This window comes from Octopus sinensis, linkage group LG3 (assembly GCF_006345805.1).
Source record: "Octopus sinensis linkage group LG3, ASM634580v1, whole genome shotgun sequence".
In the NCBI taxonomy this organism is placed as follows: domain Eukaryota; kingdom Metazoa; phylum Mollusca; class Cephalopoda; order Octopoda; family Octopodidae; genus Octopus; species Octopus sinensis.
The window spans coordinates 148800519-148826143 of record NC_042999.1 but is presented as its reverse complement, the minus strand read 5'-3'; the positions used below and the strand labels follow the sequence as shown (position 1 = coordinate 148826143).

Sequence of the window (25625 nt, the reverse complement as noted above, 5' to 3'; positions counted from 1 at the left end):
GGAAATAAACAACTAACAGTTGAATTTATTCATAAATTAAATCCGATCTCCAAGGCAGTGGATTTCCTATTTTTTTCTTCAAATATATGTACAAGGGTAGAATCAGGAAAAGAAAAACAAACGTATTTGTAATATTATCGCACTCACTCTCACTCTCTCCAAACAGACTCAAACTCGAAAGTACAGGTATGATTTCTATAAATTTATTTAGGAAGAGGTGGAGCGAATGAGTATGTAAAACCTATTTTCTGTTTCCTGGCTGTAAAGACATTCTTAAATTTTTCAGCACCGCTTTCTCCCTACCCACTCCCGTCATTGCAGGTAGTTCTAGTCTCGCAAATGCCAAAGTTCTTACTTGCCGATCGATCAATACAACTTTCATTTGGCGAATATTCCTAATTTCTTTTCTTTGATAAGCTTCCTTAATTATCCATACTGTGCTAATTAACGACTGTCCTTCAAAATTAAGAACTCATTTTTATAGTTTTTGCGCAAGTCGTTTCCCGTTAGCACCTCCAATATCGATAGTTTGATCAATAGCTAAGACCTGTTGTTAAGATTAATATTATTTCGATTAGTATTGGGGTATTGGGTTTAGTATTACATTTATTATTACTGATACCATTTTCTTTTGAATACTACTATTTCTACTTTTTTTCTTTATTTATATGATTACTATACCTCGACATTAATTTTACTATAACTAATATATTCTGAATATAGTTTCTACATTAACACAGTGGTTATATTAGTATTGATATATTAATAACAGTATTGCGATAAGTTTCAAATTGCCGTTTCTATATTAATACTGCTGTTGCGATTGCTACATTAATGCTGTAGTTATTATTAATTCTTGCAATTAGAATTGTTTCCTTATTCTGATTACCTTCAAGTACATCTCCGTAATTGTCAATATAGTTTTTAGTTAAATGGATCTTCATATTTAGACACAGTCGAAAGTGGTGATACTGCTACTAATGTCTCTAAAAGCACATCTTCAGGGTTACCCCTATCAGCAAAAGAAACTAAAAAGATTCCTTTGTAAAAAAAAAAAAAATTAGAATATGTTAGAAACCCACTGAAAAGGCTCTCTTTATTATTAAATTATTCGTTTTGCTTGAATGGATGTGTAACAACAAGGAAGTCGTTAGAAGAACCATTCATGTAGTATCTAGTTGTTGCCACCCTGTTTTTATTATTGTTGAAACAAGCTACCTACCTATGATACAAGAATTGCAATATGTCACCCTTCTTTTAAATATATTAAGGCTTTCTTTACTAAGATTTGTCTGTTACACTAAAAGACCTATGCGACTGACTTACATACGAGTTTCTTTAATATATTCCCTCACTCTTATATTGTTTCGCCCATGGCCAGCCTTATTTGTGGAGATTCGGTTGCAGTTTCTAACAAATCGAGCGGTGACACAGAGCTTTTATGTTAATTCCGAGTCACCTTTGATCAATGATAAAATCCATTCCAGGAATGACAAGCTTGTTTTTTCAGCTTGTTTGCCTATATTATTTCATAAAACGTTAGGAGGGGCTGTGAATTTTAGGGAGATCCTGGCGGATTTTTTTAGCAATTTGAGTGAGTGCTTAGAAAAAAATACTGAATAAAACTGCTGTAACAAAAAAAACTTCGTCTCTGTATTATGTATGGTAACGCAACGAACATTTGACACAATAAAGGCTGGTCTTTTATTTCGGGATCAGGAAATACTTCATCCCCCAACAACAACTACGAGCCTTCTACTAAGTTCGTGTGAGATCCCTTCTAAAGTGTTGCTCCCACATTTGATGCGATGCTGCTGCTGTACATGCAAACAGCCTAGAGACTACATCCAGAGGCCATTCGTCTGATTGTAATACAGGGCGCTCACTAGCTCATTCAATCCTTTGGCTCACAGATGTGCTGTCGACTCTGTATACATTTTATACCGCTACTACGATGGCCTCTTCTCAAAGCTGGTTGCTCTCCCGCCATTTCCAATCAGACATCTCTCACCCACTCATCTCTTATTTTCTTGTCTCCCATATATTGGTCTCCTTCCTGCAGTGGCTTCTATTACATGTAAAAGAAAGTATATAAAGCATGTTCTGTCAAGATAAAACTCTTGTTCTAATTATTTCATTACGCCCGTTACTTTAATTCAATAGATTAATGTTTCCATGATAACCGATTCTGCCTTTCAATCCAGGAACCCTTACTGTAATTCCCTTCCTTATTCTTGTTGTTGAGCCCCATAAAATATGGTCAAAAGGCGTCAAAGCTGTGAGCATCACCGTCTTTTTTTCTGGCATAGAGCCAGATTATTCAATATGGCCTTTTTTATGAAGACGGTGGAGTTGGGAAATTTGGCTGCCATTTCTGGCGGATAGTGCGATTACGTAGTGTGTTTACAGGTAAGGGGCTGCGTGTATGGGGACAAATTTGCTGTGCTTAATAAAATTAAAATGTTTTTAAACATTTTAACTGTTCCAACACTATAGCCAAAAAAAGGGGAATTTGGATGCAAACTCTATTCTACCCTTTCATTAATAAAGTGACGAAGGGAATTTTGTGTGTGTGTGTTGACTAAAATTTGTCAGCTTGTGTACCACTGGCATAGAGGCTCTCTCGTTGACTCGTCTCTGTTTTTTGATCAACTTATAAACCGTGTCGGCCTCACCGGTCTCAAAGGACCTGCAGAAACCCACGAACACAGACCTTTCCAGACTACAGTGAAATCAGTTATAGTTGTAATTCTGATCAGTACGAATCATTGCTGTAATTATGATCGATGCTAGCTGTCGTCATTACTAATAAAAGTGTGTAATTATTATATATATATATAAAGTCCATTTAAACGAGACCATGTTATGATAAAATTTATAATTTCTTTTCTGATGTTCTGATTATTTCGTTATAGCAACCTCTCAGTTTAAATCCAAAAGATGAATGAATATTTCCTTGTCAACAAATAAGCACCAACGAATCTGTTCGTTACAACCCTTCACTTCATAAATAGAACAACTTCGAAACCAATTTCGCTCTATTTTCACTTCACTCAGCTGTGAAATATTGTTGTTTTGCCTGGAGGCAGCGGCAGCCGTCCGGTCTTGTTTTGTTCAGCAACATCGTGTGGGTTGCTCGGCATGCTAGCTGTAGCAGCCAAATCTCACCGAAACTACACTTCTTACTTCCTTAAATAACGGACAAATTAAATAACGCTGTCCTAATACATACTGTCAAAATAACGGGATGGTCATGACTTACAGCAGCTTTCATTATAGAGGTCTTTACAATTAGGCTAAACAACAATAACGGCTAAAAATAGCAGCCAAAATAATCCCTCTCAACTCATAGAACCTAAAAAAAAAAATCGGACACGTAAGAGAATGTAGTTCTAAATAAACTGAAGCACCGAAGAAAAAATAAAAACTCCATGGTCACAGCTATAATGCTTTTGATCATAGGTGTATTCACTCTGAGATGCACTGAGGGTTAACAACTTGGTTACCAACAATAAACCATGCTGTTAAAAATTGTAGTGGAAGCGAGCTTTTGACAACGGTGTAGTTGTTTAACCCTGGTTTGCTCTGACTTATGTGTTTGAGACGCTCCAGCTGTGACTACTGTATCGGTTTTTCTTTTAGACATTATATATCTATGACTATACATTATCCAAAGTGTTTTCGTTTTAAGATGTGATTTTGGGAGATTTGGCCGCATTTTTTATGTATATAGATATTTCGTTGTTACCGGAGGGGTGTAGTCAACTACTGGATACATATATTACCGGTGAGTTAAAGTTTATTTCATAGAAATAATAATGATTTTTAACATAGATACATTTTAAGAGACGGTTACAGTAACATTTTTATCTGCTAGAGAAAGGATTTGAACTTAGACTGCAACTCAAAATCGCGAGGCAATATCTTCATATCGTTCCTGTTACTCCATTATTATAATAACAACAGGAGACTAGTCGATTACATCGACCCCAGTGCTCAACTGGTACTTATTTCATCGACCCCGAAAGGATGAAAAGCAAAGTCGACTTAGGCGGATGAAATGCTGCTAAGCATTTTGTCCGGTGTGCTAACAATTCTGCCAAGCTCGTTACTTTAATAATAGTTTCTGACATTGACACAAGACCAGAAGTTTGGGATCAGAGGAACAGCTGATTATATCGACCCTAGTACTCCATTGGTAATCTATTTTATCAACTACAGAAGGATGCAAGGCGAAGTCGATCTTGGCAGGAGTTGAAATCGACTTTGCCTTTCATCCTTGTTGAGTCGATAAAATAAGTAACACAAAGCCACCCTACAAAGATGAAACTGAAATAAACAATTGGGGTTGGTATGTTAAGTGAGAAATATGCATAAAAGATTGGATTATCTAAAATTAAAAGTAAAACGCTGTGAATATAATGTGGGTGTATTCAGTTTTAGTTCTTGATTGGTTCCTATCTATTTTATCGACTCAGGAAAGATGAAAAGCGATGTCAACTATAGCGAGATTTGAACTCGGATCGTTATTATATACATCAAAGTATTTTGCCCCTTTCTCTAGGCATGTCTCCTAATAGGGTGGCCCAGGACACCCTACAAAATACGATTGGATTCAATACCAAACGTCCTTCTTGCTGCTGCCAAATTGCAAATTGGCCGTGTCTAATTTAAAGCATCGGATACAATGCCTGGTTGATCAAGGCGGCGAGCTGGCAGAAAGGTTAGCACGCCGGGCGAAATGCGTAGCCGTTACGTTCTGAGTTCAAATTCCGCCGAGGTCGACTTTGCCTTGTGGGCACTAAAGAAACATATAATGTCTGGTTGCATTTGTTCCAAACCTTCGCTCTCCGAGTTCAAATTTTGTCATGGCCTACTTTGGTGGTAAACTTAATCAGTCGCCTGTTTTAGTAACACCACCTACTGTTCGTGGACTCCACTCTGTTGCCGGCCAGGTCTCTGGCTTGAAATTAACTTCCTCCCGTAATTCTTGGAGGCTCGTTTCACTTGGTCTTAATGCGAGATGCATGAATAAGACACCAGTTTGCTATATTATTGACCACCCATACGCAGTTAATTTTTAAATTTTTATCATGGCAATATTTTCCATTCACAAAAATGTTTTTAAAATGTACATCACTATTACATGCTTAACTTAAATCTGATTTTCTTTTCCTTTTTTAATTGATGTTGTAATTGAAAATTGTTACTTATCTCTGTGAGATGACTATATCATTCAGTGCTGTACTTTACAAACTTTTGGAAATAAACATATGCCGTTTAACCACATTGATTTATCATCACTTAGGCTGCAAGAAGTTGACTTGCATAGAAAATAAAAGAGAACTTGTATATATATTTTGTTGTTGTCTCCTGCAGCTGTACTTTTTATATTGGTGATCCTGGTGTTTGATCAGTTTTTTTCCTGATAACGACTATAAAATTTTTCAAATTTATTTTCTATTATCACCACGGTAACGTGAATGACACCAGTATATTAACCAAACATAAAGTTTCCACTTTTTGGACTGACCAGCGACTTAGACAAAATGCTATAATGATGAGTGGTTAACGTCTGTTGCCCATTAGATTAAGACGTTAGACCAGCTATGGCACATTAGTCCAGGCATTGCTTCTATTGACTGCCCAGATAGTCGGCCGATGTGTTCTTGGTGTGACCTCAAGAATACAGGAAATTACACTGCTTACTAGCTCATCATTTTTTCAAAGCTGCAGTTTACAGTACAGAACTCTATAACAAAATGCTTCACTTTGTGAACCAACTCGGTTTTCACTGGAGTAACAGATGGTGATTGTGAATACAAAACATTTATTTGCATGTATAACAAAACACTATATCAGTGCTTATTCACTCTCTAGATAATCATTTGTACAAAAGTACACATCATGCAGATTCATTTGCATCTTGTATAAACGTCGTACACACACCACTGATGTGTTGCGTATGCATTCTTTGTTAGTTTTTATCACTCCTTTTGCCAACTGTTAACATTCACTCTTTTGAATATTTGTATCATTTGGTTTTTTCTTGCTGTGAGGTTTTGCAATTCAGGCTTCTTAGCAATCTACAAAGGGCCAATGTAGTATCCCTTGTGCAACCAAGTATAGTTTTAGTCCTTCAGTATTTTTCAATGAGGTTTTTTTTTTTATCAATGAAAGAACTGCAACTTTCCATTATACACTGGCTATCTATATAAATAGAACTTTTAACTCTTTCTCTCTTTTTCTTCAGAACTCAGACTGACTGTCTTACGCTCTCTCTATCTCTCACACGTACGCGCACCCGCACACACTGAACTCAACCAAAGTGGAATATCCATTATCTACTCTTGTTTCAATTCATCTTGAAAACGTCTCGGGAGAGCAAGACATCGATCCACCATGTGTGTTAATTTTCCTGCATTTTATCTTAGCAAGAAATTCTTTTCCATTCACCAACATTATTTCAAGAACATATGTATGCTTGCATGCATGTGTATGCTATTATATAGTTTTATTTCTCGATTTCTCAATGGAGAAACAGGCCGTTTATAACCTAGATCCAAGGCTCCTTCAGTGGTATTTCAACAACAACAGGGTTGTTGTGCATGGATTTACAAGTATTTGGTGTTAGTGTGTGTGCAGACTGTATGCTTGTATATAGTTACATGTCAAGACATACATATTTACATGCCAAACATTTTTTATGTTGTTATTGAATATTGTTGTTACTCATCTCGTGATTAAAACGCGTATTTCACAAACTTTTGGAAATAAACGCCTTCGTGAACTACATTGATTTTTATTTTTTATTGTGCTAGTCAGACCGGTAAGAGGTCTACTTTCTGGTGGTGCATAGACAATAATGAGAAATGTTGAAATTCATAGTTGATCGCTCCTTTTCATTCTCCACTTATATGTAAGTGTAGATAAAATAATACCTGTAAAATAACGAGGTCGACTATATTGCTACATTTTTCCTTGACTGAACCACCTTACACCTTCTACATAGAAGCAATGAAGCACAAAATAATCCTATTTATTATTGCTGCGTAGCCGGATCTTCAACTATATTTTGATTTCCTATTGTATCCACTATTCACCATAGGTCGTTGATACCCTTCATCACCAAGAAGGCCATGAACGTCACATAATCCCATTTGACCCAACCTCCCGATACTTTGTGGCTCTATAAAAATCAGGAGTTTCAGTAGTGATACTCCTACTAAATTGGGCTAATTATATTTAACAAATGTTTTTGGGTGTTGGGGAAAATCTTTCTTTAGAAAAAAAAATGGCTGGTTTAATACACAACATAAACATACATTAGCTTTTCTCTCCGTTGCCTTCAGTATTCTAAGAAGTTTTAGAAAACTGCGTGAAAAAAATGCACACACACGCATATATGCACACACAAACACATATATATATGCACACATATATATATATGTATATATATGCACACGCACACACAGAACATAAAAAGCATATGGTGATCTTTCGTTACAACTTGAAGAAAAGAAAAAAATTGGAAAAGTACATATTTTTAGCATGAGTTTACTTCGTAAATATTTAGTGTGAATGCTCTTGTCCGCCTCACGTGGTCGGTACGACCTTTGTTGATTTATTTCATGCTATCGCCGGCAACACATTTCTCTTTCAGTTTCTCTCCTCTCACCCCTTTTTGTTAGCACCATTTCTCTATACTTGCTTTGCTCGCATTTGAGCGTGTTTAAAACTACACACACTGGCTCAAACATACACACAGACGTGTGTATATGTATTTTTCATAACAGTATCTATCACATTATATATATATCTATCGAGCATTTTTCCTCTAGATTATAATTGTTTCCAACGTACTCTTGCTTCTCAGTTTATTTGTAAAACACCTTGGCTGATCTGATAACGTTCTTTAATCTCCTATCTTTTGTTATTCGTTTAAAGAAATGATTAAAGATAATAAATAAATCAGTGGTCGTCCAAGTTCGGCTTCAGTAGTTGGCTCCTCATTGCAGCCGCCTTTTTTTTGTTTAATTACACACACACACACATTCTCTCTCTGTCTCTCTCTTGACTGATGCAAACTCTTTTTATGTTATTCTTCTGTCTTCTCTCTCGCCATCTCTCTTATTCTCTTCTCTCATTCACAAATCCACTTTTTTTTTTCCATGCCTTGTAGTTTCTCTTTCAATTTTCTCTGTTCGTATACAAACATAATTCTCACACACATGTAACCATAGGCGCGTGTGCGCACACAAAATATTTGCCTGTGTCTGTGTATTTGCATATGTGTATAAAAGTATATATATTGTGTGTGTATATATATATATATATATAGGCGATGTTTCCATATATATATATATATATATATGAATGTGTGTATGTATATGTTTATATGCGCAGATATATATATATCCTTAAATCCTCAAAAATGTTTTAGTCCGAAGGCCGCGGCCATGCTGGGGCACCACCGCTATATATATATATATATATATATGTGTGTGTGTGTGTGTTTGTTTATATATGCCATCAAGCATACAGATAGATTACTCCAAATACGAACCGACTCTGTTTTTGTCCCTGTCGCAACACACACACGCATACACTACAGTGCCATTATTATTGTCTTTGAACTGCAGTAGGTTAGTCTTTTGTCGCTACCGCCGTCGCCGCCGTGTTCCCATGATGGTGATAGTGGTGTGTGGTGTATGTATGTGTCGGGGAGGAAGGAGTGACTAACTCGGCATGCTTCTCTCCATGTGACGCGTAGAAAGGGAGAGAGAAGAGAGAGAGGGGGGAGGTGCTGTGGCCCGATATTATTTCTTGTTTCTAATGCTCGATCGCTGCATACCACAGCATCATTCTGTTATCTGATTGGCAACTGCTTGAATTCCACATGATTATTAAAATGCAGTTTACTGTTATGCCCTTCTACGCGCAACTAAGCCCACTGCATTCGTCTCTAGAGAAGCAAGATAGAGAGAGGTTAGGAGGAGTGGATCTTTCTTAAGAACTGATCGAAGTGGTGGTTTTGAAATAGAATAAAAAAAAAAAAAAGGGGGAGGAAAGAAAATCTTTTAAAAGCATCGTTGAAGCATCTCTCACTCACATGATTCCCTTAGTCTAAAGGAGAAGTGCAGCTCCTTCGGGTTCTCATATTCAAACAACAACAACAGAACTGTTCCAGATAAAAATGTGAGCGTGCGCTGTCAGTTTATTGTTGTTAAACACTGGGTCAGATCTGATCAAAAACATTTTAGCTCTAACTATTCATTTTCTTTTCAAATATTGTGTAGGATTACGCTATTCAATGTGGCCTTTTCTTAAGACGGCTAGAGTTTTGAAGCAGATGTAGATATTTCTAGCAAATCGATCAGTTCTAGTTGCTTCCTATTTGGTTGTAGTTTGTTGTTTAGCCCTAGGTTATTTTCTGAATGAGTAGACTTATGATCTGAGATGTTTTGTATAATAAGGACTACATTACTCAATTGTGTCCTTTGTTCAAGAGTTTGTGATTGATATTGGGGCCGATTTGGCTGTTGTTTCTAGTAGATCGCTTCGACCATATAGAGGCTCCCTTGTTTCATTTGCACGTGACTGCTTCCTCCCACCCGAAAGGTTCATTGATTGTTCACATGAAGTGTGATTGGGCGCCGTATTTTGTCGAGACCACGGTTGAGTGGTTTCTACAATGTGTCCAGACAATGAGGAAGCAGGAGGGGCATATCACGTGTGTATTTGTGGAGGGTGAATGTCTCATCTCATTTCAATTGATAATTTTTTCCTTTACTAAAGTGGACGTATCATAGGTTTTAGCATCCTTGTTGAAGCAAATTAATCAGTAAATCATTTCAGTGTAATTAGCAAATTATGTTAATGTATCACTTAATTGAAAATTGGGTTGTCTAAAGTGTCCTCAATTCACTCGTGAATTGAGGACACTTTGAAGATCAGTCGTTCTGGTTTCAAATGAAGCTTCCGTTAACACCGTTCTCTGAACTGTGGAGAGACGTGAGTTCATATTTTATCAATGCACATCTATCCTCAGAAGGCATTGAACTCACCCCCTCATCTTTTGTCTGTCTTAGGTTTTTTTGTAGAGTATATACGGCAGGAGAGAGAGGGAGACAGAGAGCGATTTAGAAGTGGAGCATTGAACTAGTAGTTAGATAGCTTGGAGTTCCGAGCACGAATCTTTCCATATTAGAAGTCTCAGCCATCCTTCAGCTGCAATACAACTGGTTGACATCTCTATGACAGTCAACGAAATTCCTGTCGTTTGATTCATTCATCTTTCTTTCGGTCTCTCTATCGCTTCTATACATATGCGGTGTGTTTGTGTGTACGCGCGCGCGTGTGTGTGCGTGCGCGACCTGTATGATTATCTTGGGTGTAGACAAACATAACAGAAATCGATTTACATGGCTAATGCCTTGAGAACAGGAATGAAAGTCGCAACATCATACTACGATATCTGAGTGAATCTATTTGCATTGCTCAGTATGAAGGACATGAGATCTTTTTCTTTTCCAGTTCTTTCTAAAGAAAAACCGGGTTTATAGGAATATATTTGCGTTCTTTCTTGTGTATGCTGAAAACACACACACACACACACACACACACACACAAGCGTATGCACAGGTTGGCACGCAGAGCCAACACGTTCAGACGAGGAAGATTCATTATAATGAAGATTTATTTATTCATTACGAAGCATATGTACTCTTATGGAATAGTCGACTGCGGAAACGGAATCATTTCTTCTTTCTATTTGAAGTTCAATACGAGGAAAAAAGGCCATAAAAGACTGGCAATGCTTTTCCTCCGAAATGCTTGCGACAAGCAACTTTACCGTTACTCTTGTAAACTACTAATACTATTATTACAACAATCATGTTAAGAATTATCGATTATTTGTGTCGATATTGGGCACCTGGAAACAAACACACACACACACTCACAAATAGTTCGCCCTACCTTCTATTTTCTATCTTAAGAGAGAAATAATGGGATGTACGAAAAATATATATTTAGATTTAGATTTGACACCAAATAAAAAAATATATATCAGATCGATTTAGTATGTATGCGTTTAGAATACGCAGGCACATATACGCACTTAAGTGTATCAATGAACATTTACATAGCAACATACACACACACACTCTCACATAAACACATATATATCACACATCCATATAAGATATCCAAGCAAACATGTATTTATGTGTATATATATATATATATATATATGTGTGTGTGTGCACGTATATGTATGTATATAATACAAACGCATGTATAATGGTTTTATTAATTTTCTGTATGACTGACTTTAGGATATTCACAACATTCAGTTCCTGGCCTTCTGAAGAAAAAGAATCTGAGAATCCTAGATTTTATGTCTGTGTAAAAAATCACCATAACTATCATTATTATTATTTATGATTGTTTAGCCTCTTTTGACAGATGAAGCATACATTTTTTTTCTCCCACACAAACCCTAAAATCAGCCAATAGACAGATAGCTAACTTTCGTTCTTCCAGCTCAATGAAGTCTGGTTGATACAATTGGTTTTAAAATATATCAGTGCCAAAATTTATCAAATATACCTGGTTATTTAAAAACTCTCGACTGTCATATAATATTAATAGTAATGAAAATGGTAATGATTTCTAAATTTACAACAAAAGTTACTGCAGAAAGAAGGATATTATTATTAATAAATTAAAAAAAAAAAATTGTAATTCTTTATTCATTGGTCAAAAGGGCCCTTAAATACAATACAAATTGTGTGGCAATATATATATATATATACATCCATATATATATATATTATATATATATATATATATGCATATATATATATATACATACACACACACATGCATATATATATATACATACACACACACACATGCATATATATATATACATACACACACACATGCATATATATATATACATACACACACACATGCATATATATATACATACACACACACATGCATACATATATATATATACACACATGCATACATACACACACATATATATATGTGTGTATATATATATATATATATATATGCATACATATATATATGTGTGTGTGAATATATATATATAAGTGTGTGTGTGAATATATATATATATGTGTGTGTGTGAATATATATATATATGTGTGTGTGTGAATATATATATATATGTGTGTGTGTGAATATATATATATATGTGTGTGTGTGAATATATATATATATATATGTGTGTGTGTGAATATATATATATATATGTGTGTGTGAATATATATATATATGTGTGTGTGTGAATATATATATATATATATATATATGCATACATATATATATATATATATATATATATTATTATATGGTACCAGCATGGTTATGGGATTAAGAACTTTGCTTTCCAAGCATGTGGTTTTGGAGTGAATTTGATACATGATTACTCAAAGAAGCTCATTGTGGATTAACAAGGCAACCAATGGTTTCATGTAGAAGAGATCTCCACAATTTTTCAAGCAAACTACTTGGAGATATTGGTACTTGTCTCCATTGTGGTTGAGAATACAGCATTCGACACTTATTGTCATTGTTTAATTCTTGTGTGTATGTATGTATTTGTGTGCAATTGCTGTAAATGTGTGTTACTGTCACATAAGTGGTGTCATCCATTTCTAATCTTCCATGAAAATATGACCAGCAATGGGGGAATATCTTGGTTGGAAACTGGTGGGGATTGGAAATTGGAAGGGCATCTGGTCATAGAGAATCTCCCTCATTTCATTCTATCTGACCCTTACAAGTGTGGAAAAGGGAACATTAAGATGATGATGATATGTAGGTAGTGGTGGTGGGGAATGTACTACAATACATTACAGCAGATTAAACCTTTAGTTTACAATAGTAAAGATTAAGGAGCACCATGATTTTGACCCCCATCCATTCTGGATACCTTCTTTATGCTGGGTCCTTTGAAGCTGCTTCTTGAGCATCACCAGTCTTGGCAAAGCTAAGCTCTTCTTTAGCTGTTGATAGATATTACTTAGATTAGTTTCGGCTGAAGTTGACCCAGGCCATGTCTAATTTAATAGTACCACCCGGAAGAGCTACACAGTCAGCTCTTGGGTACCATAGCTCATTCAAGCAGAGAGTTATTGTTTTCAGAGACATATCCGGGTGTGAGTGGTTTATCTGGTATTTGTTGGAGGTAATCATCTAAGGATTGTTTGAATGCTGTGAAATCACTTTCCTCCTTTATGTGGGCTGGCATGGAAGGCAATGCAATGTTCATAACACCTCCATCTGTCACTCAAGATTCTAGATTGTTGTGTTTGGCCCAACAGCAGATTAGGTCTACTACTCAAATATGCTGTGGCAGGACTTGAACTTAGTTGGCTAAGAGATGGGCAAATACTGTCAGACATAAGGTATATCATTTATTCAGCTTATTCCCCTCTACTACCTTTTATTGGTACTTTTATTGGCCCCAACAGGTTGGAAGGCAAAATTTGACCATCACAGGGTTTGAACTTGAAGCATATAGAGTTGGAATACATACTGCATGACATTTTGTGCTATGCTCTGCCAATTTGCTGCCTGTAGAAACAAAATATAAAACATAGTCACAGGAGTGACTGTGTGGTAAGTAGCTTGCTTACCAACCACATGGTTCCGGGTTCAGTCCCACTGCATGGCACCTTGGGCAAGTGTCTTCTACTATAGCCTCGGGCCGACCAGAGCCATGTGAGTGGATTTGGTCGACGGAAACTGAAAAAAAATAAACCCATCGTATATATGTATATATATATTTGTGTGTGTGTTTGTATGTCTGTTTGTCCCCTCCAACATCGCTTGACAACCGACGCTGGTGTGTTTCGTCCCCATAACTTAGCAATTCAGCAAAAGAGACTGATAGAATAAGTACTAGGCTTACAAAGAATAAGTCCTGGGGTCGATTTGCTCGACTAAAAGCAGTGCTCCAGCATGGCCACAGTCAAATGATTGAAACAAATAAAAGAGAGAGAGAGTAAATTTATTCAATTTATTCATTAGGTGCAGGCATGGGTGTATAGTGAGCAGTTTTTTTCCAATCTACATGCTTCTAAGTTGTAGTCTTGGGCCGCCCAATGATGGAAACTGAAAGAAGCCTGTGTGTGTATCTTTGTGTTTGTTCTCCACCACTGCTTGACAACCATTGTTGATTTGTTTATACCCCCGTAACTTAGTGGTCCTGCAAAAGAGACCAACAGAATAAGTGTTGGGCTTAAAAAAATAATGGGGTCGATTCATTTGACTAAATATTCCTCTAGGTGGTGCCCCAGCATGGCCACAATCTAATGACTGAAACAAAAAATATAAGATACAGTGTTAGGAAACAGTGTAGATTATTCTCTAGATTTCTTTTGAAATGTTTGACAATTATTTAATTTATCATTTATTCTGAAAAAAATTACAATTTCCTGTTAGGCTTGCTTTAGTTATATCAGTAAATAAGGGTCAAGGACGAAGTTTAAAGAGGTGCGGTTCGTATCTTTTGACCAGAGTTCACACAAATAATTCGACAATCCAATAAGTGTGGGAATATTTGCAGATCAAAGAGTATTTAACTGTCTCATCCATAAATACACATCATAATTACGTATGCACAATTTTCTTGAGAAATGTTGTTTATGGAGGAGTCGTCTAAGTGAAGGTAAATATTATTCAATAATGATACTGAGTTTCATCATAATTTAACACGAGTTTTCCATGCTGGCATGGGTTGGATAGTTTGACAGTAGCTGGCAAGGTTCTATAGTTGTGTTTTGGCATGGTCTCTAAAGGTGGGTGTTCTTCCTAATGCAAATCACTTTACAGAGTGTACTGGGTGCTTTTTCATGTGGTATCGGCACTGACATAGTCCCCAAGTATGCTGCAAGACAAAACCCCCTCAACTAGGAGTGTGGAGTAGGTGTCTTGCTGTTGAGTAGACACATGGATACCTCAGAAGATAAAATAAAAGCTTCAGGCATGGCTGTGTGATTAAGAAGCTCACTTCACAACCATGTGGTTTCAAGTTCAGTCCTACTGCGTGGCATTTTGGGTCAGGTGCTTCTACTACTGTCCCAGACTAACCAATGTCTTGTGAGTGAATTTGGTAGACAGGAATTGTGTGGAAGCCCTTCGTGTGTGTGTTTGCATTTATTCCCCTACCACTAGACAACTGGTGTTGGTTTGTTTACATCCTTGTAACTTAGCAGTTTGACAAAAAGCGATTGATAGAATAAGTACCAGATTTAAACAAGGATTTATCATTTACCATCTATGCTGTTCTTTTCTAAACAAAACCTCTAAGGATTTTTCAGTCCCTAATCAGTATTTACATCAACTACTGCTGAGGGGTTGCTGTTGATGATCATGTCAATGATGATAATATAATAGTTTCTAATATAAACAAAAGACCAAAGATCTCAGAGGATGATATAGTTGAGTAGGTCCACATTTCTATTTATCAACACCACAATGGTTATAGGTTAAGTTTGACTGACTATTCTGCAACAACAACAGCCATAATAATAAAAAGATAATAATAATGATAATATCAACAACAATGACGACGACAACAATTTCAAATTATGCCACAAGGGCAGCAATTTTGGGGGATGGGATGAGTCAATCAGATCGACCCCAGTATGCAACTGATACTTAATTTATCGTCCTCGAAAGGATGAAACGCAAAGTCAACTTCAGTGGAATTTGAACTCAGAACAGAGTGGCGGGTGAAAATACTGCTAAGCATTTCATCCAGCGCACTAACGATTCTGCCAGCTTGCTGCAATAATAATAATAATAATAATAATAATAATATTAATCTCTCATGGCTTTTGATCTTAACTGATTGGAAGTGTTATCATGTACATTGTTTTGTCTTGGTATAAAAGATGGTCTATAGTAAATATTCTGCTCAATACCACAGATTTGCTTGTCTGTTGTTTGACCTTAACCAGCTGAGCATGTCTCTTAGTGGCTGATGATATGTGCATCTCTGATCACAAGCAGAAATATTGGGGAAGCACCATGTGTTAAGAGGAATTCTTTGGAGTTCGGATAATTCACCCCTGGAAACATGGCTGTTTTGTTCAAAATCCTTAAACAAACCTTGTAAGGTTATGTGCTGTTTATCTTGATATGAGATCACCATGTCGTGCACATATGGTTGTGATGCATGTCCCTTATCAGGCAGGTGGTCATGATGGGAATACTGGGTTTCATATATATTATTCCAGTGTCATTTCAATGGCATGCACTGCTCTCCAACTCAATAATAATCCTTTCTATTATAGGCACCAGGCCTAAAGTTTTGGGGAAGGGGACTAGTCACATATATTGGCTCCAGAATTTCACTGGTACTTAATCTATCGACCTCGAAAGGATGAAAGGCAAAGTTGACCTCAGCGACATTTGAACTCAAAACATAGTGACAGGCAAAATACTGCTTAGCATTTTGTCCAGCATGCTAACAACTCTGCCAGCTCACTGCTTTCTTTATAATAATAATAATAATAATAATAGTAATAGTCCTTTCTACTATAGGTACAAGGCCTAAAATTTTAGTGGGAGTGGGCTAGTTAATTACTTTAACCCCAGTGTGCAACTGGTACTTATTTTATCAATCAGGAGGGGTAAGACGATTACATTGACCCCGGTGCTCAATGTCGACCTCTGCACAAGGCCTGAAATTTGGAGGAGAGGCATAGTCGATTACATCGACCCCAGTTCTCAACTGGTACTTAACTTATCGACCCCGAAAGGATGAAAGGCCAAGTTGACTTTGGCTGAATTTGAACTCAGAATGTAGCGACGGACGAAATACCACTAAGCATTTTGCCTGGCATGCTAATGATTCTGCCAGCTTGCCGCCCTAAATAATAATATTAATAATAATAATAATAATAATAATCATCATCTTTTATAAGCACAAGGTCTGAAATTTTGGGGGAGGGGACTAGTTGATTATATTGACCCCTGTATGCAACTGGTACTTAATTTATCAATTCCGAAAAGATGAAAAGCAAAGCTGACCTCAGCGGAATTTGAACTCAGAATGTAAAGCCTGTGCTGCTAAGTATTTTGCCTGGCGTGCTAAAGATTCTGCCGTCTTAATGCCTTGAATATAATGATAATAATAATAATAGTTTCAAATTTTAGCACAGGGCCAGTAATTTCAGGAGAGGGTGTAAGTCGATTACATCGACCCCTAGTGCTCAACTGGTACTTATTTTATTGATCCCAAAATGATGAAAGGCAAAGTCAGCCTCAATGGAAATTGAACTCAGAACACAACAACAGATGAAATGCTGCTAAGCATTTCGTTTGGCATGCTAATGATTCTGCTAGCTTGATGTTCTGATGATGATAATGATAATAATGGAAATAAAAGCAAAACAACAACAACATCTCTGCATTGATGGAGTTGGCAGTAGAAAGCGAAAAAAAGTAATCGCTTTTTAACTAATTAGTGATGATGTTAATAGAGTGATACAGGGTGGCAGGATGCAATGTAATGCTCCAGTTATTTTGAAAGTAAATTTAACTAACTGGAAAGTATTGGAAAATTAAGTTTCAAATTTATTCATAAAATAAAACCATGTTTTTACATGGAAAAGTCTTAATCTTTCGATTACACGTGCAGCAGTTTTTTTTTTAATATTGTATTATCAATGTTTGTTAAAAGCAACATTTTAGAAAATTTTCTTTCCTGTTCACTTTCTTTCACATTTCCCCCTCCTTCTCATTCCTTCTGTTGAATTCTTCGCATTGCATTCTTACCTCGCATTCTTTGCGTCACATTCTTTCTTTCCACTTGCTTTCTTCCTGCATTCCTTGAATCGCATTTATCTTGCACTCCTTCGTCTCGCATTCCTTTCGTCTCGCATTCCTTTCGTCTCACATTCCTTTTGTCTTGCATTCCTTTCGTTTCGCATTCCTTTCGTCTCGCATTCCTTTCGTCTCGCATTCCTTTCGCCTCGCATTCCTTTTGCCTCGCATTCATTTCACCTCGCATTCATTTCGCCTCGCATTCCTTTCGTCTCGCATTCCTTTTGTCTCGCATTCCTTTCGTCTCGCATTCCTTTCGTCTCACATTCCTTTCGTCTCGCATTCCTTTCGCCTCGCATTCCTTTCGCTTCGCATTCCTTTCGCCTCGCATTCCTTTCGCCTCGCATTCCTTTCGTCTCGCATTCCTTTCGTCTCGCATTCCTTTCGTCTCGCATTCCTTTCGTCTCGCATTCCTTTTGTCTCGCATTCCTTTCGTCTCGCATTCCTTTCATCTCGCATTCCCTCGTCTCACATTCCCTCGTCTCGCATTCACTTCGTCTCGCATTCTCTTCGTCTCGCATTTCCTTCATCTCACATTTCCTTCGTCTCGCATTCTCTTCGTCTCGCATTCTCTTCGTCTCGCATTCTCTTCGTCTCGCATTTCCTTTGTCTCGCATTTCCTTCGTCTCGCATTCTCTTTGTCTCGCATTTCCTTCATCTCACATTTCCTTCATCTCGCATTTCCTTTGTCTCACATTTCCTTTGTCTCGCATTCTGTATCCTAGCATTCCTTCGTCTCGCATTCTTTACTCTAACATTCCCTCATCCTGCAGTCCTTCAGACAGATGAAAGGCAATACCTTAACCCTTTTGTTACCAACCCTGCTGAAACCGGCTCTCGCTCTGAGTACAAATGTCTTGTTTTCATAAGTTTTGAATTAAAATCTTCCACCAAAGCTTAATCACAATTTATGCTCCTAACACTAGCTTAATGATAACTAAGTTGTTATTTTACTAAATTCTTTGTTATATTTAAAATTAATTGAAAGAAACACAAAACATTTCAACAGAAATATGGTAACAAAAGGGTTAAAATTTATAATAGAGAAAGAATTCTTAACCCTTTTGATACTAACCCAGCTGAAACTGCCTTTGGATCTGTAGTACAAATGTCTTGTTTTCAAAAGTTCTAAATTAAAATCTTCCACCAAATCTTAATCACAATTTATGTTCCTAACACTTTGTTATATTTAAAGTAACTGAAAGAAACACAGAGCATCTCAAAATAAATACAGTAACTAAAGGGTTAAGTTGAAATATAAGAACTGCTTCATCTAAATTTTCTAATTTAGACTCAAGGCCAACAACTTTGAGGCAGTGGCTTGAGTCAAATTGGCACTATAACTTCAATGGTACTCCATTTTAATCAACCCCAGTGGATAAAAGACAAAGTTAGTCTCAAAGAGATTTGAATTCAGAGTCTTAAGAGCTGGGACAAATGACACATGGCTTTTTTTAAATGACATTCTGGTGATTCTGTCAATCTACTGTTTTAATAATAATGATTATAACAATCATCATTGTTTTATGTCCGTTTTCCATGCTGGCATGGATTGGACAGTTTGACCAAGGACTGGCAAGCCTGTAAGGCTGCACCAGGCTCCAATATGATCGAGCCCAGTACTCCACTGGTACTTAATTTATCAACCCCTGAAAGGATGAAAGGCAAAGTCAACCTCAGAGGAATTTGAATTGAGAACATAGCAACAGGCAAAATACCTATTTCTTTATTACCCGCAAGGTGCTAAACACAGACAGGACAAACAAGGACAGACAAACAAATTAAGTTGATTATATCGACCCTAGTGCATAACTGGTACTTATTTAATCGACTCCGAAAGGATGAAAGGCAAAGTCGACCTCGGTGGAATTTGAACTCAGAACGTAGTGGTAGACGAAATACTGCAAAGCATTTCGCCCAGCGTGCTAACGATTCTGCCAGCTTGCCGTCTTATTTTTCAACAGGCAAAATACCGCAAAGCATTTTGTCCAGTGTCTAACAATTTTGCCAGATCACTGCTGCCTTAATAATAATAATAATATAATAATAATAATCTTTTCTACTATAGCCACAGAGGATGAAAAGCAAAGTTGACCTTGGCATAATTTGAACTTAGAATGTAGTGACAGGCAAAATACCACTAAGCATCTTCAGCAGGCTAACGATTCTTCTAGCTTGCTTCTTTAATAAAAATGATAATAATAATCCTTTCTACTATAGACACAAGGCCTGAAATTTGGGGGAGGGGTAAGTCAATTATATCGACCCCCAGTACTCAACTGGTATTGAATTTATCGACCCCGAAAGGATGAAAGGTAAAGTCGACCTAAGCAGAATGTGAACTCAGAACATAGCGGCAAACAAAATACTGCTAAGCATTTTGCCCAGCATGCTAATGATTCTGCCAGCTTGCTGTCTTAATAATAGCATAATAATGATAATAATAATAATGATGGTTTCTTTTGACTAAGCACACATGTAGAGGTGACATTCATGTCATTCTCTGAAAGATGTAAAAAAAAAAATAATGCAGCCAAAAACCACTTGAGTAACATTATTAATCATCTTTGGAACGACATGCAGGTTTTCAAATTCTCATTCTCCATTTCTTTTCCAGAAAGTGAAGTCATTTATTTAGTGTAGCTCTCTAAACTAAATCTATAAATTTCTTGAATCAGAAAGCAGACAAGTTGAATAGAAATTCTTAAAATCTTACTTGCCTTGCTCTCTTTGAAAGCAAGGAGAGTAGTGGGGGGTAGGGTGGGGGGGGGGATTGCAGAGTGATGGCGAAATACCCCCCCCCACTCCCCCGTCTACCTCATACCCAAACCCATCTTGCTCATTTTTATGGTCTGTGGAAGTACTTTAAATCAATAATGCTTCTGCCATCTTCGATGCTATGTTAGTACTTATCTTTTGTATTATAGCCACTTATTAATCTGAAATAGATTATTATTATCATTATTATTATTATTATTATTATTATTATTATTATGGCAGTGTGCTGGCACCAGCTCACCGCATTAATAACGCACCAGACAAAATACTGAGCACCATTTCTTCTGGCTCTTTATGTTCTGGGTTAAAATTCCACTGAGGTCGACTTTGCCTTTCATCCTTTCTGGGTCGATAAATTAAGTACCAGTGAAACACTTGGGTCTATGTAATTGACAATCTCCCTCCCCACAAAATCCAGGCCTTGTGCCTATCGTGGAAAGGATTATTATTATTATTATTATTATTATTATTATCATTATTATTATCATTATTATTATTATCATCATCATTATTATTATTATTATTAATTATTATTATTGTTATTATGGCAGTGTGCTGGCACCAGTTAATAATGCACCAGAAAAATTGCTTAGCACCATTTCTTCTGGCTGTTTGTGTTCTGGGTTCAAATTCCACTGAGGTTGACTTTACCTTTCATTCTTTTGGGGCGGGGTTGATAAAATAAGTACCAGTTGATCACTGGGGTTGATATAACCAACCTGAAAAATATTGCTGGCCTTGTGCCAAGATTTGAAAGAATTAGTATTATTGCTCTTAAGATGGTGAGGTGGCAGAATCATTAGCATGCTGGACAAAAATGCTTCGTGGTATTTCTGCTTTTATGTTCTGAGTTCAAATTCCATGAAGGTTGGCTTTGCCTTTCATCCTTTTGGGGTCAATGAAATAAGTACCACTTGAACACTGGGGTTGATGTAATTTACTTGCTACCTCCCCCAAAATTTCAGGCCTTGTGCCTATAGTAGAAAGGATTATTATTATTATTGTTGTTGTTGATCAAGCACCCGTGGTTTTTCTGGATTTTTCCATGAGTAACCTTTAAAGCGCCTCCTCCTATTGGGAGTTTTACTTGCTACTTCTTTTAATATAGGATGGATTACTACACTTTATTTAAAACATGCAACCTGTGATCAGAACTGGAGTTGGGGTCTGGGTCCTAATAAGGGGGACTGAGTTGATTGCAGGATATCTGGTCTAAGGTCAGCTGTTGGAGTGGCATCTGTTGCTTTTCCAAGCCTAAAAGAGTTCAACTCAGCACTGTATGTAGACTGGTGAAGTATGCAGATATTCATTGGTACTGCTTTTCCTTACTATTAGAATTGTTTCCCTCTGAAGTGTCTAGTTGCAGCTAGTGGGACTGAGGCATTGGAGAAACATGTTTCATTGTTTATAAATACAACACAGTCGATATGACAAGATATGAACACCGACCTCTCCCTCAATTGTCCATTTGGTCTTTCATGCTTTCTCTCTCTCTCTTACAACTTTGTAACAAATTCATTTCTCATAATGATAGTTTGCACATAAAATAAAATTTGAAACAGTTACAATTAGCTTCAAAATTTACTCACAGTCTAATTATAACTAATTTAACAAAATTGATGAATTTCGGCCTTTTGATATTGGTTTTTTCGAACCTTATTATATCAGTTTTTCAAAGTCTGCTTGTAATTTCACAACAGTCATTAGATACTATATTTAGTAACTATTTATCAAGAAAGTTAATTGAACTTAATTGATAGATTTTATTCAGTGATGATTTAAAAAAAAATCTGACAGACATTTTGCAAGTAACTATTTCTTTGAATTTCTAAATATATCTAACATGTGAGTTAATAAAATTACTATTAACAACAACTTTAGAGTGTATATTCACATATTTATATCTATATTGTTGTCATTAAGCAACTCATTCCTGAATAATTTGGGGTTTTATAAATTTGTACATTGACAAGTAGTTTTGGTTTATACATTCTGTTAGAAAATGACCGTAGTTTGGTCAATCCTCCATCAATTTGATTGGTCTTGGACCATGTGTATGTATCTCTCTTTCTATACACACACACATATGTGTGTGTATGTGTGTGTGCATATAAAGGAATAAAATGTTTTGGGCGGTGTATTGAATAGTATATTAGTAATAGGGTTAGTCTGAAGAAATGAAAGAATTGTTCCCATAATTTACTTATATAGAGCTGTAGAAAGTTTTCAGATTTTTCAAGGAAATGAAAAAAATGGAATGTAATAAAATAAAGTAGAATATTTGCATTATTACATTTAAGAATTTTTATCTAGCACTTGTGCCTCATACATGCACACACACACACACACACACACACATAATCACCTGAAGGTGATTGGACACCAAATGAGTCAAAATCTTGTATAGAAAGATATATTGTTGATATACATTCTAAAGAAAATTAATAGTCTGAACATTTCTCTTTAGTTTAATTAATTTAACTAAATTATGAAATTCTGTCTGAATAGATCAGCGTGTAAAAATTTGTCAGTTGCTTAGTAACACTGTTGGAAACCATATTTTATAAATACTACTAAATAATTTAATTATTTTGATATAATTGATGTAATTGATTTTGGTGATTATAACTTCTCATTTTGTAATAATCACTGATAAATATAATTTCCTGGTTCTAGTTTTACAATGTGTGATAGTTATGGGTAGTATGTTTTTCATTTGTATACTCTATGCTCTCGGCTGGCCCTAATCCTTTCCATCTGATCATCACACTTTCCTTTGTTATTTTTAAGAATTTTATAAAACTTATTTTTGTTATCAGATTTATAAATTTACAAATTTGTTTATCTCTTGTGACCAGTAGGTCTTTCTTTTTAGGTCACCAGATTTAGCATTGGTGTACTCATTTGTCTATTCAGTGAATTTTCATTCATAAAGTGCATGTTTTTTAGTATATAAACTGCACTACTGCTGCCTTTTGTCCCCTAGCCTTTCATTGTTGTTCTCTTAAGGGCTTTCATTATCCTTTATTATTGTGGTTCCCAGTATTTTATGACACTTGTGTGTACCTAGAAGTAGCATAAAAAATAAGATTATAATTAAACTGTGTAAAATGCAAATTGAAATTCAAAATATAAAGTCTTTATAATTATGCTTCAGTTACAGAATACAGATGGAAGTACTTAATTTTCTATAATTTTAAATTATTTATATAATTATGCATATAATATACATAAATAGATTATTTTTTTAGATACATTTTTTTTTACTTTAGGCATGAAGTGTGGCAGAGTAATTATATTTACTTTAATCCTGTAGCATTTAAACTAGCCATATCTGTTTTATCTTCAAACCATCCAGATCTGGCCTTTCACACCTATCCAATAATGTCAGTCTAAAAATAAACAATCATATCATCAGGATCTTGAAGCTATGAGATAATGCAGGATTAATTCAAAACAATGTGAATAAAAAAGTATTATGTTTGATAGAGTAATCTGAATATTAAAGAGTGAAAATGTGTTGTAAGAAAACCTTTGGAATCCCTGTTTTATTGGCTCCGTTGCAATCATACATTCTAAGTAAGAACCACTTTTGTAGAATACATAATCCATCATCTTGCAATGTATGCATGCACTCAATTACTGACATGCATGCACACAATTGTTGACATGCATGCACATATGTATAATGGGAACATACAGATGCAGGCATATAGACATTCTTGCATGCTTTGCATTGACATATCTGCACAGGAATGTATACACACTTCTAAATTATACTTATGCACTCATACGTTTGATAGGCTCATATATCTACACATGTATATATTGTACATAAACATATATGATGGCTGCCCCCTCGTTATCGAGTATGGCCATTGCATGAAGCTTAACTGTTATTGGTGCTGCGATCGAATGTAACTTTTCTTTGCTTTTTAAGACTACAGCCAGTCATTCAGTAGAGACTCATAGCACCATCAACAATCATGAACAATGTTGTTATCGTGCAATGCCTGTGCAAGAAGATTTTTTTAAAGTGAGGAAAGGCTGTGCACTGAGTCAATCCCACTCACTAAGCAACAGCAGCCATAATCCGAAAAGAAGAACAAGTCAACATCATCGGTAACCACTGAGCCGACATAAACATATATACATATATACAAAGAATACATATATGTTCATATATGTAATAAATAAGTGACACACTCCAAGTGCACACAAGATTACAAAAACGACATAAATGTAGATGAAGACTTAGATATTTTCACACAAGTCAACTTAACTACATGCGTACAAACTACATATATGCACATTACAAAGTGTAAACAAGCTGCAAAATCATCACACAGACACAACATACAAATCATTTGTATGTATGTGTATATGTGCAGACAATCACAAATGCTGTAGACATTCACACAAACACACATTTTCCCATTACTTTATTATCAGTGAGTTTTTCCCGTAAGTTATATTTCATCTATACTTCTTTAAACATCTATACTTTTTTAAACATTTTTATTTATATCGTCATGAGTTCCTTTTTTTATATATTTCTTTTTATTTTTTGTTAGCACTGACAAAAATTTTCCCAATTAAACTACTTTTCTGCTGATATTCTTGATGGGAAAATTTTTTTCCGTCTATTTAGATTTTAATTTAACATGCTCACAGAGAGAAAGAGAGAGAGAATATCTGTGTCTGAATAGTTTTTTGATATACTACGAATATCGGTCATTTCTCTGCCAATAATTCCCTGCAGTCTTAAAAAGGAAGATACATTAAATATTGTAGACCTAGATACATTATATTTAAAGAAAACAAAAAAAAAAAAAAAATGGGGTGCACAGCTGAACTATCTTTGATCATAGATTTACTGGATCAGGACTGATCTGGGGCTAAATAAGACCACCACTACCACCACCACCACCACCACCACCACCATTACTAATACTATCAATGCTACCATC

The 25625-nt window shown here is 35.9% G+C and overlaps 1 protein-coding gene across 2 annotated transcripts in view; it reads left to right on the top strand.

The window, feature by feature from the left end:
* Nucleotides 1–25625, top strand: part of LOC115209236 (tyrosine-protein kinase CSK) — a 344806-nt gene that overhangs the window by 12230 nt on the left and 306951 nt on the right. Inside the window, exon 1 of one of the 2 annotated variants that reach the window (XM_036501474.1) lies at nucleotides 3674–3787. The exons of the other annotated variant lie outside the window; for it this stretch is intronic. The gene's annotated coding sequence lies outside the window, so the exon portion shown is untranslated. Of the gene's footprint in view, nucleotides 1–3673; nucleotides 3788–25625 lie in introns of those variants that run through there. 2 annotated transcript variants of the gene reach the window in all.